General features: G+C 48.6%; 2 non-coding genes across 2 annotated transcripts; one reads left to right on the top strand and one right to left on the bottom strand.

Moving 5' to 3' along the window:
* Window positions 1-10896: 10896 nt before the first annotated feature.
* On the top strand, window positions 10897-10978 carry trnas-uga (transfer RNA serine (anticodon UGA)). Its single transcript has one exon. It is a non-coding gene; the product is annotated as a tRNA-Ser (tRNA).
* Window positions 10979-11297: 319 nt separating this feature from the next.
* trnar-ucg (transfer RNA arginine (anticodon UCG)) lies at window positions 11298-11387 on the bottom strand. The gene is given in 2 exon segments: window positions 11298-11333; window positions 11351-11387. It is a non-coding gene; the product is annotated as a tRNA-Arg (tRNA).
* Between the last annotated feature and the right edge of the window lie 4819 nt (window positions 11388-16206).

Genomic DNA, 16206 nt, shown 5'->3' with positions numbered 1-16206 from the left:
CAACCTCGGTGTCTGAAGCAATTAAGACTAACAATATGGACCGGTCAGAGAATAGTCCCAGCCAGATGGCCAGGGCAGTGAAATATTATTGGAAAGAGAGTAAGAGTCAGGAGAGTCAGCCCCAGGTCAAGGTCAAGACTGAGTACATGATAAAAAAGGAAGAGCCAAAGCCCACCTAAGATGTGATAGGATATCAGACGGAGCCCCAGTACTGCGTCCCAGGGTGGGTTGATAGACAAGGGTACAGAGATACCAGCCATCCCAACGGACCAACCGTCCCTAATTATGGCCCACCCTACGCTCCCCCAAGACAAAATTTCGGCGATAGAGGAAGAGGAGGGAGGCAAGCAGGGTCAGATACCTGTTTTAAATGTGGCCAGCAAGGCCATTGGAGCAGGGAATGTCCCTCCCGAAGATAAGGAAGAGGGGGCCACATGCAAGGACAACGGGAAGGTTGACAGGGAAATCGGGGACTAGGAAGATATGCAGACTTCTCCCAGAATAATCCGTTTCCCCAGAACTGACTAGCCAACCTCGTGGCGAACGGGTTCCAGTCAGACAAGGAGCACCGTTCTATCCCTGCTGATTGAAGGGAGCCGACATACGTTTCTGGTAGACACCGGAGCTGCTATGTCATCTGTCTGATCAGAGCTCAATCTCCCTAAATCCGGGGAGACACAAAGCCTGTCCGGATTCCAAGGACAAGTGTGCCAGTACCCAATATCAGAACCAGTTGAAGTAACATTTCAAAATGAGTCTGTGAAACACCAATTCGTGATCACAAATGGGCTGGATTGCAATCTCATGGCCAGAGACCTGTTATGTGCATTTCAATTAAGAAGCATTGCACTACTATCAACCCAGCATGTTTTCTCACAGAACCACCCCTCGAACAAACAGACCCAGGACAATATTGTCTATTTTTAATCAAGGAAGATACCTCCGTCAGTGAGGATCTATCTGATGCCACAATGCAGAGTCCTGACACAACCATGTATGTAGATGGAAGTGCGTCCATCAGTCCCCTTGGGAAAAGAATTTCTGGATATGCAATCGCAGATCAGGACAGTAATACTTTGGAGTCTGCCGCCTTTGAGTTTCCGTATTCCGCCCAACAAGCAGAACTGTTCGCATTAATACGAGCTTGTATCTCAGGGAAGGAATTAAAGGTTAACGTTTATACAGACTCGAGATATGCCTTCGGAGTGGTTCATGATTTCGGACAATTATGGAAAAACAGAGGGTTCCTAACCTCTGCAGGAACACAGATATCCCATCAGAAATTAGTATCTGATTTGCTACAAGCCCTCATGCTACCAAAACAGATCTCCGTGATAAAGTGCTCCGCACACACAGCAGGACAGACCCCTGTAGATATAGGAAATAGATGCGCAGACCAGGAAGCTAGGGAAGCATCCCAGGAACAACGAGTGGTTGCGCCTAGAATGATGAGCCAGACTAAAAGCTCAAATAAAAGCAAGTCTCCCTCGGAAAAGCCAATGCCAACCATCCAAGACGTCATTAAGTTACAGGAGGACGCTCCTGACCGTGATAAGGGACTGAGGAAACAGCTCGGTTGTACATATGATTGTGTGTCTAAATTATGGGTCGCCCCTGCCGAGCAAAACTTGTATGTCAGATGAGCTAGCATTATGGGCTATTGAATGTATACACTTTGCAACTCATTGTGGTACCAGAGTGATGCGCTATCAATTACTCATAAAAGACTGAGAGTTAGAAGAGTAACTAAAGGCTTTTATTAACAACAGAATGGAGGTCTGCCTCGAGTGGTCGACCGGTCCAGGATACAATGGGCTGTAAAGCAGTCACCTTTATACTAGGACCTGTGGGAGGAGTCAGCCGAGGCATGTCCAGGCATGTACACAGTGGAATACAAACAGGACAAACAGGAATACAAACAGTGGTTTACCACATTCACCCCTTGTTTAAAATTAAGTCCGGCGGGGTGAAGTGTATTAAAAGTTAGTGTATTGGAGTCTCTCCGGAGGTCTTGTCTGCCGCTGTGATTGGCGTGGCGACGGCAGGGGTAGTGAAGCTTCCGGCGTCGAGTCCAGCGTAGGCTGTGACACAGGCGTGTCGTCCTCGTACATGTCGAGCGGGTCGCGGGGCCCAGGCCTGCCGTCTGCTGGGGCAGGATATCGGATCGTGGGGGGGGTGGTAGTGGGTAGTGGGTTACTGTTGTCCCCGAGGGTGCAAGGTCTCTTATGGAGACTGTGTCCTCCCGCCCGTCCGGGTATGCGATGTAAGCATACTGGGGGTTGGCGTGGAGGAGGTCGACCCTCTCGACCAGGGGGTTCGTTTTATGGGTCCTCACGTGTCTTCTCAGTAGGACCGGCCCTGGGGACGTCAGCCATGGCGGTAGCGATGTCCCTGATGTGGACTTCCTTGGGAAGACAAACATTTTCTCATGAGGGGTGGCGTTAGTGGCAGTGCAGAGCAATGACCGAATAGAGTGGAGCGCATCGGGGAGCACATCCTGCCAGCGGGAGTTTGGAAGGCCCCTCGACTTTAAGGCTAGCAGGACGGCCTTCCAAACTGTCGCATTTTCTCTTTCCACCTGTCCGTTCCCCCGGGGGTTGTAACTGGTGGTCCTGCTTGTGGCAATACCCATAGTTAGCAGGTACTGACGGAGTTCGTCGCTCATAAACGATGAGCCCCGGTCGCTATGGATATAGCTGGGGTAGCCGAACAGGGTGAAGAGGTTGTTCTGACATTTAATGACCGTGGCACTGGTCATGTCCGGGCAGGGGAAGGCGAACGGGAAACGGGAGTACTCATCAATAATATTGAGGAAGTACACATTGCGGTCGGAGGAGGGGAGAGGCTCTTTAAAATCAACGCTCAGGCGCTCGAAGGGGCGAGTGGCTTTTATCAGGTGGGCCCTGTCTGGTCTATAAAAGTGTGGTTTGCACTCAGCGCAGACTTGGCAGTTCCTGGTCATGGTCCTGACCTCCTCAATAGAGTAAGGCAGGTTGCGGGCCTTGATGAGGTGGAAGAACCTGGTGACCCCCAGGTGGCAGAGGTCATTGTGGAGGACCCGTAGTCTATCGATCTGCGCGCTGGCGCAGGTGCCACGCGATAGCGCATCCGGGTGTTCATTTAGCTTCCCTGGCCGGTACAAGATCTCGTAGTTGTAGGTGGAAAGTTCGATTCTCCACCTCAAGATCTTGTCATTTTTGATTTTGCCCCTCTGCTTGTTGTTAAACATAAAAGCAACTGAACGCTGGTCAGTGAGCAGGGTAAATCGTTTTCCGGCAAGGTAGTGCCGCCAATGACGCACAGCCTCCACAATCGTCTGGGCCTCCTTCTCAACAGCGGAGTGTCTGGTCTCCGGGCCTTGGAGGGTTCGTGAAAAGAAGGCCACGGGTCTCCCCGCCTGATTGAGGGTAGTGGCCAGGGCAAAGTCGGACGCGTCGCTTTCCACCTGGAAGGGGATGGATTCGTCCACTGCGTGCATGGTGGCTTTGGCAATGTCCTCCTTGATACGGTGGAAGGCTAAGCGGGCCTCTGCCGTCAAGGGAAAAGAGGTGGACTTGATCAGCGGACGGGCCTTGTCCGCATAGTAGGGGACACACTGGGCGTAATAGGAGAAAAACCCTAGGCACTTCTTCAGGGCCTTGAGGCAGTGGGGCAGTGGAAGTTCCATAAGGGGACGCATCCCGTCGGGGTCGGGGCCGATGACTCCGTGTTCCACAACACAGCCAAGGATGGCGAGGCGGTTTGTGCGGAATATGCACTTCTCCTTGTTATATGTCAGGTTTAGGAGTTGGGCGGTGCGGAGGAATTTTTCGAGGTTTGCGTCATGGTCCTGCAAGTCACAGCCGCAGATGGTCACATTGTCCAGATATGGGAAAGTGGCCTGCAACGCATTTTGATCTACCATCCGGTCCATCTCCCTTTGGAAGATAGAGACCCCGTTGGTGGCGCCAAAGGGAACCCTAAGGAAGTGATAGAGGCGGCCGTTTGCCTCAAAGGCAGTGTACTGGTGGTCCTCAGGGCGGATGGGGAGCTGGTGGTACGCTGATTTCAGGTCAATGGTCGAGAAGACGCGGTACTACGCAATCTGGTTGACCATATCAGCTATACGGGGGAGTGGGTAGGCATCCAGCAGGGTGTAGCGATTTATTGTCTGGCTGTAGTCGATGACCAGGCGCTGCTTCTCGCTGGTCTTAACGACCACAACCTGGGCTCGCCAGGGGCTGGTGCTGCCCTCAATAATCCCTTCTTTCAGGAGCCGCTCCACATCGGTTTTAATGAAAACCCTGTCCCCGGCACTGTATCGCCTGCTCTTTGTGGCGATGGGCTTACAGTCGGGGGTGAGGTTAGCAAACAGTGGTGGGGGGGTGACTCTGAGTGTGGAGAGGTTGCACCTGGTGCGCGGCGGGCAATTTGGAAGCTGCTGGCTGCGGACTGTGAGTGGGGGTAGAGGTCCACCGTACGCCATCGTAGCACTTTTAAGGTGGCACTGAAAATCTAACCCCAGCAGGACGGCAGCGCAGAGGTCAGGCTGGACCAGAAGTTTAAAATGATCGTACACGGTCCCGTCTACTACGAGTGTCACCATGCAGTAGCCGCCGATGTCCGCCGACTGGGACTCGGAGGCCATAGAAATCCGCTGTTGCGCAGGCAGGACTGGGAGAGAGCAACGCCGCACCGTGTCGGGGTGGATGAAGCTCTCCGTGCTCCCAGAGTCAAAAAGGCAGAATGTATCGTGACCATTTACCTTAATGTCCATTGTGGAACTGGCCAGTTGTTGCGGTCTCGCTTGGTCCAGTGTAACGGATGCCAGCGTAGGGGTCGGTGTGACGCTGCGGGTATCAGATGAGGCGGTGTCGTCGGCCTGCTGCGTGCCGGCTGTCGTCCAAGATGGTGGCGTCCATGATCCCCATGTGGCTGGAGGCGTCCAAAATGGCTGCTGTACCGGTGATTCGCACACGGCCGGGGAGGTCCAAAATGGCGGCCCGCATGGCCCACACGCGGCGCTGCTGGGGTTCGTGGTGGCTTTGGCCCTGCAGACGCTAGCGTAGTGTCCCTTCTTCCCGCAGCCCGAGCAGATCGCGTTTTTCGCCGGGCAGCGCGCTCTGGGGTGTTTTGCCTGGCCACAGAAGTAGCATTTCTGGCCTTGGGGCACTGCTGTCTGGCCTTGGGACACTGCTGCGGTAGTTGGGCCGTTGTTGGGGTGTGGCTGGGGTGGCACGGCGCTATGAGGCGGTCCTACCGTGTCCCAGGCTGTCATTCCCCGCGGCGTCCACGGTGCAGAGGAGTAGGCATCCATGCCCTGGTAGGCTGCATCCAACGATAGTGCGAGTTCAGAGGCCTTGTTGAGGTCGAGGTTACTCTGCTCCAACAGTCGCTGTCGTGTGTAATTGGATCTGTGGCCCGCTACAAAAGCGTCCCGGATAAGTTCCTCTGTGTACACGGCGGCCTTTACATCCTTACAACCACAGGCCCGGCCAAGCACAGACAGTGCCTGAAGGTATTCCACGGTCGATTCCCCAGGTTGTTGTTTACGACTCCCCAGGAGGTGCCTGGCGTACACTTCGTTCACTGGGCGCGTGTACTGGTCCTTGAGGAGCTTGATAGCATCCGCGTACGAGGTCGCGTCTTGGATGACCGAGTACACTCGGTGGTTCACTTTGGAGGTCAGGACATCCAGTTTGTCCTCGTCCGATTTGATTGCTTTGGAGGCGGTCAGGAATTTTTCGAAACACTTAAGCCAGTGAGTAAACTTGATGGATGAGTCCGCCTCCCGATGATCTAAGTCCAGGCATGCTGGTGTGAGGATCTTCTCCATTATAAAAATGTTGTTAATAAAATTGATGCGCTATCAATTACTCATAAAAGACTGAGAGTTAGAAGAATAACTAAAGGCTTTTATTAACAACAGAATGGAGGTCTGCCTCGAGTGGTCGACCGGTCCAGGATACAAAGGGCTGGGGAGCAGTCACCTTTATACTAGGACCTGTGGGAGGAGTCAGCCGAGGCATGTCCAGGCATGTACACAGTGGAATACAAACAGGACAAACAGGAATACAAACAGTGGTTTACCACACAGAGCAACTAGTGACAAGTTATTAGCTACATGGTGGCATCCTAGATTACAAGCTCTGGCTCAAGGTATTAGCAGCCGCTGCCTCATTTGTCAGCAGCATAACCCGGGAAAAGGCATACTTGTGAAATGGGTAAGACGCCGTTACCCATGGGTCCCATTGAGACCCTCCAGATGGACTATATTGAGTTAGAAAGGTGTCAGTGTTATAAATATGTACTGGTTATTGTTGATGTATTTAGTAAGTGGATTGAGGCCTACCCGACTACGGATAACAAAGCCTCCACTGTTGTAAAAGTTTTAATGAGAGAAATTATTCCAAGGTACGGAATTCCAAACCGATTAAGTTCAGACAACGGCCCTCACTTTGTGGGTCTGGTAAACAAGGAGTTCTGCACTCAAATGGGCATCCAACAGCAGCTACATTGCGCCTACAGGCCACAGGCCGCCGGACTGGTCGAGCAGGCTAATCAGACCTTGAAAAATAAACTTGCCAAATTACAGGCCGAGACGGGAACTACATGGCTCAAATTACTCCCCGTGGCCTTGTTCCAAATACGTACTATCCAGGCTGGTGCCACCCCAACTGCTGCCAAAGTAGAGGGAAAGAGTGCTTGGGTCCACCTCCACCACTGTAAAACTGTCAGTAATGCTATGCCTAAAACTTAAAGAATGCTAACCTCTCTTGCTTCCAAGAAATCTCTCCCTAAACAGACGTGCCGCGCCGACCAGCCATGCAAACGTCGCTGTGGATCCTCTCTATCAGTGCCCTGATCACCCTTGGAATAACTCAACGGCCCAGAAGGTGGACATGCCGGCGGAACCAACCCAAGCGGGTACACCACCTATGCCACGGAGACGTGCTTCGGTGCAATGATGATAACCCAGGCGGGTTCGGGAAATGGAACGTGATCAACTGGGACAGCTACATTGGGCTTATTAGACAGCCCCACCGCTCGCTAATGCTGAGTTACATAGACAGAGGAACATTGCCATGCCATTGGACCAAGTGTAAATTTGATTACGCCTGTTGACGCCAGGTGACCAAGTCTGTTACTGCAGGACCATGCAACAGAACTACCGATAACAAGGGACAAAGCTGTTATCCAAAGTCCAACCAGGAAAAGAAAAGAAGTGGACTGCCCCCTATGAGCAGCTTCGACTATTCGAGGGTAGAAGGTACCCTCACAAAGAGACGTAAACGAGATCTCCAACACACTTTCCCTGAAGAAACCCCGACGGGCAACCTATTCCTCCAGACTCACGCAGCCCTATTCTCACCAGAGTCAATTGTTTGTTATCCGCCCCTGATATCTGTTGAGGGGGTGTTTACCCCAACCCCGGTTATTGTTCCCCCGGACTTTCTTTTAGATGCTCACCTTCTCCCTCCCACAAACAATATAACAATACCCTATACCTTAACCCCGCCCGCAAATTGCCTGAAACCAAGCAGGAACCCTGGTGGCTATGAGAATTGTTGGAATGGGACGGGCTATGGCTGTAGGTCAGTATGGGTTAAGCAGAACTACACCTGCTTGGTGACACGCTGCCTCCACCATCAGTGTACGATAGGACCAGACACCGGTAGCTGCACATGTGAGCAATCCGTATGTGTGTCAATAACCGAAGGAGTACAAGTTTTATGTGGAGAAGGGGATGGGACAACTCTGAAGGTAGGGGGGGGAACCTTTATGCTAGTTAAAATAGCTAATACCCAGCCTACTGATACTCGTGAGTTCCAAGGTTTTGACTATTTCCTTCCCCCGAGCCATTTAAGCACAAGACAGAAACACATATCCGTGATATATACCAAACCAGGCTACTGTTTCTTGAGCCAAGGAAAAGCCACTAATTTCATGGTAGTAGATACCGCCCCCAGACGGTAGCCATCGCTACCTTAACCGCTACCACAGTACCCTGCCCCTCCCAATGGACATCCCACCGAAAAATAGTAGTCAGGGCAGCCTCGAAAGAGTTTTGCTCCAAGTGGAAAAATCCTGAATCTCTAGGAGGACACAGAACCTCTATAGGATATGGATTTGCTGGCCTGTTCTCTATAGGCTATATTGGAGCCTATCTGGCCGCCAATAACCGGAACTACCTTATCTGTGGCCTCACCATCCTGGGTATGCTACCATGGGGGCCCTCGACGCAGTCACTAAAGAATTGTCGGAACTCAGGTTATTCACTATGCAAAACAGATATGCCCTAGACTACCTGCTGGCCCGAGAAGGTGGTGTCTGTGCAATAGTAAAAGGTAAATGCCTTATGGGAGTCCGAGACCAGACAAAGAACATCACCCACTTTATCACTAAGATAAGGGAACAAATGGATAATATGAAGGAAGCAAGTAACTGGGGAGATTGGGGATTTGGAGGATGGTATGACTGGTTGATAAATATGGCTATGTACCTAGTAGTTGCAATCGCCTGTATTTTTATTGGACTAGCAATCATGAAATGTGTGCTAGGAAGAATGCAGCTAGTTTTGGAAAAAAATAGGTAGCCCGAAGATGTTAATGGTAAGACTGACCAATGAATGTGAAATGAAGGAAGTAAAGTACGATGACAATGAAGAATTTGATCGACTAAATAAGATAGACGTAACCGAATAACGGTTGGTTATCATAGAATGATAAAAGGAGGGATTGAGAATACCAAGGTCAAAGAAATAGAAACAAGAAACTGTGAAGGCAGCAAGAAGTAAAATAAAAAGGCTAAACTGATCTTTGGCTGCTAATATGGCTGGCGCCCACAATGTTACACCTTGCTGTTAGAAACAATGTAAGGCAGAGTGCAGAAGTTATACAGACAATAGGCGATCAGATACACATTACCGTGATTGCAAACGCATTACCATAATGTTTAGGTGATCGGGAACCCATTACCAGGATATTTACTTAACTGTAATCCATTCAGTAAAATGTGACTTCTTTATTTCAAACTGCCAGGCCAGGAAATCAAATTAACTGTATACGTGCACAGCTCGGGATTGGTGCAGACTGTACGATGTGTTAATGTCTTCTCAAATGCAAGTATAATAATGTAACACACTGTAGGACAAACTGCTTGCTCTGTTGGATTCGCAGACTCTTGCAGGAGTCGGTGTCGATATATCAGAGTAAGACTCCGCAGATAATAAATCGTTTGAATTCTCCAGTTGTTCGACTCAGTGTTTACTGAACCAGACTGAGGGTAAAAGAATCCGTTCTAACAAATATTTCCAGCAGTTTCTGTTTTTATTATTGGTTAAAAAGTCCAAGGGAATATTTTCCTTTATTAGGCGGCAGGTGGTTAAGGCAAATGGTATCTTGGCCTTCATAGCGAGAGGGTTTGAGCACAGGAACAGGGATGTCTTGCTGCAGTTGTACAGGGCACATCTTGAGTATTGTGTGCAGTTTTGGTCGCCTTATCTGAGGAAGGACATTCTTGCAATGGAAGGAGTTCTGCAATGATTCACCAGGCAGATAGCTGGGATGGCAGGAATGATGTATGAGGGGAGATTGTGTCGATCGGGCTTATACTCACTGGGGTTTAGAAGAATGAGAGGGGATCTAATTGAAACGTATAAAATTCTGACAGGACTGGATTGACTAGATGCAGGAAGGATGTTCCCGATGGTCAGTGAATCCAGAACCAGGTGTCACAGACTAAGGATAAGGGATAAGCCATTTAGGACAGAGATGAGGAGGAATTTCTTCATCCAGCGAGTGCTGAACCTGTGGAATTCTCTACCACAGAAGGCAGCAGAGGCCAATACATTAAATATATTCAAGAAGGAGTTGGATATATTTCTTAAGGCTAAAGGGATCAACGTTTATTGGGAGAAAGCAGGGACCGGGTACTGTATTTGGATGATCAGCCATGATCTCACTGAATGGTGGAGCAGGCTCGAGGGGCCGAACGGCCTACTCCTGCTCCTATCTTCTATGTTTCTATGTTTGTATTAGCCAAGGCACAGAATTCAAGAACAGTCTGGTTATGTTTGAACAGTATAAAACACTTGTTAGGCCACAGCTAGAGTACTGCAGACAGCTTTGGTCACCACAGTACAGGAAAGATGTTAATGCACTAGAGAGGGTACAGAGGAGATTTACTAGGATGTTGCCAGGACTGGAAAATTTTAGCTGTAAGTAAAGATTGGATAGGGTTGGGTTGTTATCTTTGGAGCAGAGGAGGTGGAGTGGAGACATAATTGAGGTGCATAAAATTCTGAGGGGCCAAGATATAGTCGATAGGAAGGACCTATTTCCCTTAGCAGAAATGTCAATGATCAGGGGCGTAGATTTAAAGTAACTGGTAAAATGATTAAAGAGGAGTTGACAAGAACCATTTTCACACAGAGAGTGGAGCGGATCTGGAAGTCACTACCGATCACATTAATAGAAAGCCCTATGGACATGTACTTGAAGTGCTGTAAGTTACAGGGCTACGGACCCAGAGCTGGAAAGTGGGATTAGGCAAAATATCTCTTTTTCGTCCGGCAAAGACACGATGGGCCGAATGGCCTCCTTCTCTGGCGTAAATTTCTGTATTTCTATGATCACTGCCCTTAATCTTCAATATTCCAGGGAATACAAGCCTAGATTATGTGATCTCTGCTCATAGCCTAACCCTTGGAGCCCTGGTAACACACTCGTGAATCTGCACCGCACATCCTCCAAGGTCAATATATCCTTTCTAAGGTGCAGTGCGCAGAACTGTACACAGTGACCTAACCAGGCCTCTGTGCAGCTGTCACACAACTTGCTTCCATTTATATTGTGCAGGGAAGTTGTCTAATAGTTTGCATAGGTCATTTCACTGTTGAAAAGTTACATTTGCACAGCTGCGATGGCCGAGTGGTTAAGGCGTTGAACTTGAAATCCAATGGGGTTTCCCCGTGCAGGTTCGAACCCTGCTCGCAGCGATTCTACTGCAAATTCTTTATTTTATTTCATCGGTTCCCTGTGGAGATCACTGGCCCCGAAACTGATTAGAATTCCCTCCACTGCACGTTATGACACTGATTAACCCAAAGCTGTTGTTCCAATTGGAAACACTAATTTGTCATCAATTAGAAATTGTGCATTTGTTTGAAACTATTTGCAAAGATCAGTGAGAAATTTACACATAAGACACCACGTAAAAATTCCATTTAATAAAGAACCCTGCAATGTTAGGAAGGAAAAGAGTGGAAACGCGGTTTGGTTTTCTAAAGTTGAACCCGAATTAAAAAGTGTGTAAAACGACCACGGCAGGACTCGAACCTGCAATCTTCTGATAGCATTCAGAATTTACACCGAAGTCAGACGCCTTATCCATTAGGCCACGCGGCCACACAAAAGTAAACTCAACAAATCCTAATAATGAGTGATTAAACTCCGTTACTGTGTTCATTTCATTAACAACAGAGAATACTGGAAACACTCAGCAGGTCAGGCAGCATCGAGTGAGGGAGAAACAGAGTTAACCTTTCAGGTCGAACCCTTCGTCAGAACTGGAAAAGGTTAGGGAAGAGGGATTATTAAGCAGGGGTGGGTGGAGGCGAGGTAAGAACAAAGGAAATGTCTGTGATAGAATGGACGGCAGGAGAGATTGACTTACAAAAGGGATGATGGTGCAAGGCAAAAGGAGAGGTAATAGGACAAGTTAACGAACAAAAGATGGCTCAAGATGAGGTGTGAATGATTATGGCAGAAACATTAACAACTGTCATGTGAGGAAAAATGAGAACAAATTAAAAAAATTAAAGAAATACAGGGGCCAATTTACAGACTGAAATTGTTGAACTCGGTGTTAAGTCCAGAAGGCTGTAAAGTGCCTAATAGAAAGATGAGGTGCTGTTCCTCGAGCTTACGTAGAGCTTCATTGGAACAGTGCAACAGGCCAAGGAAGGAGAGATCAGAGAGGGAGTGGAGCAGATAATTATAGTGACAGGTGACCGGAAGCTCGGGGTCACACTTGCCGACTGTTCTGCAAAGCGGTCACCCAATCTGCATTTGGTGTCACAATGTAGATTCAGCGAATACAGTAACTACATTGGAAGAAGTACAGGTAATCGCTGATTCACCTGGAAGGAGTGTTTGGTGCCCTGGGCGATGGGAAGGAAGGAGTTAAAAGGGCAGGTGTTGCATCTTCTGCACTTGCATGGGATGGTGCCAGGCGAAGGAGAAGGGGTATTGGGGTGATAGAGGAGTGGACCAGGCTGTCTTGGAGAGAGCGGTCCCTTCGAAATGCTTAAAGGGAGGAGGGGAAGATGTGTTTGGTGGTGGGATCATGCTGGAGGTGGTGGAAATGGCGCAGGATGATCCGTTGAATGTGGAGGCGGGTGGGGTGAAAGGTGAGGACAAGGGGGGAACCCTATTATGTTTCTGGGAGTGAGCGGAAGGGGTGAGAGCAGTCGTGCGGGAAATGGAACAGACTCGGTCGCGTATCATGTCAACCATGGTAGAGGGGGATTCTCAGTTGAGGAAAATGGAAGACATACCGGAAGCACTGGTATGGAAGGTGGCATCATCAGAACAGATGCAACAGAGACAGAGAAACTGGGAGAATGGAATAGAATGGAATGGATAAATCCCCAGGGACTGATAATCTACATCCTAGTGTACTTCAGGAAGTGGCCCTAGAAATAGTAGATGCATTGCTGGTCATCTTCCAAAATTCGATAGACTCTGGAACAGTTCCCATGGATTGGAGGGTAGCTAATGTTACCCACTATTCAAAAAAGGTGGTAGAGAGAAAACGGGGAATTATAGACCGGTAAGCCTGACATCGGTAGTGGGGGAAATGCTATGTGGCTGTGGTGTATTTGGACATTCAGAAGGCTTTTGAGAACGTCCCGCACAAGAGATTAGCGTGTAAAGTTAAGGCACATGGGATTGGGGGCAAGGTACTGACTTGGATAGATAACTGGTTGGCAGACAGGAAGCAAAGAGCTGGAATAAACGTGTCTTTTTCCGAGTGGCAGGCAGTGACTAGTGGGGTACCACAGGGATTGGTGCTAGGACCCCAGTTATTCACAATATATATTAATGATCTAGATGAGGGAACTAGATGTAATATCTCCAAGTTTACAGATGACACAAAGTTGGGTGGGCATGTGTGCTGTGAGGAGGATGCCGAGAAACTCCAGTATGATTTGGACAGGTTGGGAGATTGGGAAGAAGCATGTCCGATGCAGTATAATGTGGATAAATGCGAGGTTGTCCACTTTGGTGGCAAAAACAGGAAGGCAGATTATTATCTGAACGTCAATAGATTGGGAGAAGGGGAAGTGCAACTAGACCTGGGTGTCCTTGTGCACTAGTCGCTGAAGGTAAGCATGCAGGTGCAGCAGGTGGTTAAGAAGGCAAATGGTATTTAGGCCTTCGTAGCGAGAGGGTTCGAATACAGGAGCAAGGATGTCTTGCTACAGTTGTACAGGGCCTTGGTGAGACCACATCTTGAGCATTGTGTGCAGTTTTGGTCACCTTATCTGAGGAAGGATGTTCTTGCCATGGAGTGAGAGCAGTGGAGATTCACCAGACTGATACCTGAGATGGCAGGAATGACATATGAGGAGAGATTGGGTCTTATACTCGCTGGAGTTTAGAAGAATGAGAGGTGATCTCATTGATACTTATAAAATACTAACAGGACTAGACAGACTAGATGCAGTAAGGATGTTCCCGATGGCCGGGGATTCCAGAACCAGGGGTCACAGCCTAAGGATAAGGGGTAAGCCATTTAGGACAGAGATGAGGAGGAATTACTTCATCCAGAGAGTGGTGAACCTGTGGAATTCTCTACCACAGAAGTCAGTGGAGGCAAATTCATCAAATATATTCAAGAAGGAGTTAGATATATTTCTTAAGGCTAAAGGGATCAAGGGATATGGGGAGAAGGCAGGGACAGGGTACTGAATTTGGATGATCAGCCATGATCTCATTGAATGGTGGAGCAGGCTCGAGGGGCTGAATGGCCTACTCCTGCTCCTACCTTCTATGTCTCTATGTCTCTATGTTTCTATGAGCCCTTACAGCAAGTGTGGTGGGAGGAAGTGTGTTCCAGGTAGCTGTGGGAGTCAGTGGGCTTATAGTGGATGTTGGTCGATAGCCTATCCCCAGAAATGGAGACAGAGAAGTCGAGGAAGGGAAGGGAAGATTCGGAGATGGACCATGTGAAGGTGAGGGAAGGGTGGAAATTGGAGGCAAAGTGAAAGAAATAATCTCGTTCAGGGCGAGAGCAGGAAACAGCACCAATACAATCATCGATGTACCGGAAAAAGAGGTGAGGAAGGGGACCTGAGTAGGACTTGAACAAAGAATGTTCCACATATCCCACAAAAAGGCAGGCATAGCTAGGACCCATGCAGGTACCTATAGCAACACCTTTAATTTGGAGGAAGTGAGTGGAATCAAAGGAGAAGTTGTACAATGTGAGAACAAGTGCAGCCAGGCGGACGAAGGCGGTGGTGGATGGGGACTGGTGGGGCCTTTGTTCAAGGCAGAAGTGGAGCCGCTTAAGGCCGCCCTGGTGGTGGATGGAGGTGTAGAGGGAATGGACATCCAGAGTGGAAAGGAGACGTTTGGGGCCAGGAAACTGGAAACTGTTAAAGTACGGAGGGTGTTGGAAGAATCGTGCATGTAGGTGGGAAGGGACTGGACAAGTCGAGAAAAAATAGAGTGAAGACAGGAAGAAATCAGTTCTGTGGAGCAAGAACAGGCTGCAACAATTGGTCAACCAGGGCAGTCCTGTTTGTGGATCTTGGGAAGGATGTAGAAGTGGGCAATGCAGTGTTGAGGAACTGAGAGGTTGGCGGCCATGGGGGGAAGATCTGCAGAGGAGATGAAGTCAGTGACAGTCTTGGAAACAATTGCTTGATGTTCAGTAGTCGGGTCATGGTCCAGGGGGAGGTAGGAGGAGCTGTCAGTGAGTTGCCGTTCAGCCTCTGGATGGTACAGGACTGTTCTCCAAACAACAACAGCACCACCTTTGTCAGCAGGTTTAATGACAATGTTAGGGTTGGATCGGAGAGAACGGAGTGCTGCAAGTTCAGAGGGAGTTAGGTTGGAGTGGGTGAGGGGAGCAGGGAACTGGAGATGGCCGATGTCATTTCAGTCTCATTCTTTGCACTCCAAACCAACAGAGAGAGTAGACAATGGTAATGCAGTAGATGTAATTTATCCGGATTTTCAGAAGGCCTTCGATAATGTACCCCATAATAGACTGATGAACAAGGTCAGAGAATTCAGAGTCAGCCGAGAAGTAGCAGACTGGATTACTGGCTGGTTTAAGGAGAGAAGGCAGATAGTCCGACTACCGGGTCGCTTATTCATAGTGGCAGAAGGTGGGTAGTGGTGTTCCACAAGTATCAGAGCTGGAGCCACTGCTGTTCGCAATTTATTTTAACGATTTAGACTTAGTAATCAGAAACACAATTTATAAATTTGCAGATTACACCAAATTGGGGGGGATAGTCAATACTGGGGAGGACTGCAACAAGTTACAGGAGGACATTAATAAACTTGCAGAATGGGCATAGCTTTGGCAAATGAATTTGAACACAAATAAGTGTGACGTATTTCATTATGCTAGGAAGAATAGGGAGGTCAGCTTAAAAGATCTTTAAAATTATGAAAGGTTTTGATAGAGTGGATACAGAGAGAATGATTCCACTTGTGGGGAAGAGCATAACTAGAGGCCATCAATATAAGATAGTCAGCAAGAAATCCAATCGGGAATTCAGGAGAAACTTCTTTACCCAGGGAGTGGTGAGAATGTGGAACTCGCAACCACAGGGAGTGGTTGAAGCGAATAGTTTAAATGCATTTTAGAGGAGGCTAGGTAAGCAAATGTGGGAGAAGTGAATAGAGGGTTATGCTGATAGATTTAGATGAGGAAAGACTGGAGGAGGCTCGAGTGAAGCATAAACGGCGGCATGGACTGGTTGGACCGAACGGTCTGTTTCTGGCGGTATGTTAATAATGAGTGATTAAACCCCGGGATTGTATTTATTTCAGTTCTATTCTTTGCACTCCAAACCAATCAGCAGCTGTGAACCGTTCACTGATTGAAATACGAGAAGTCCCGATGGATCTGGAATTGTTCATTTAATGTTGGAAACGCTCCGCAGGTCATAACTCAGGATTTCCAGCTTTGCTTCAAAGTATT

The sequence above is a fragment of the Somniosus microcephalus genome, unplaced genomic scaffold, assembly GCF_052327205.1.
Source record: "Somniosus microcephalus isolate GS21.2 unplaced genomic scaffold, FLI_Smic_1.0 unresolved_chr8, whole genome shotgun sequence".
Taxonomy (NCBI): domain Eukaryota; kingdom Metazoa; phylum Chordata; class Chondrichthyes; order Squaliformes; family Somniosidae; genus Somniosus; species Somniosus microcephalus.
Note: the sequence above shows the minus strand (reverse complement) of the source record. Positions and strands in the feature narration are given on the sequence as shown.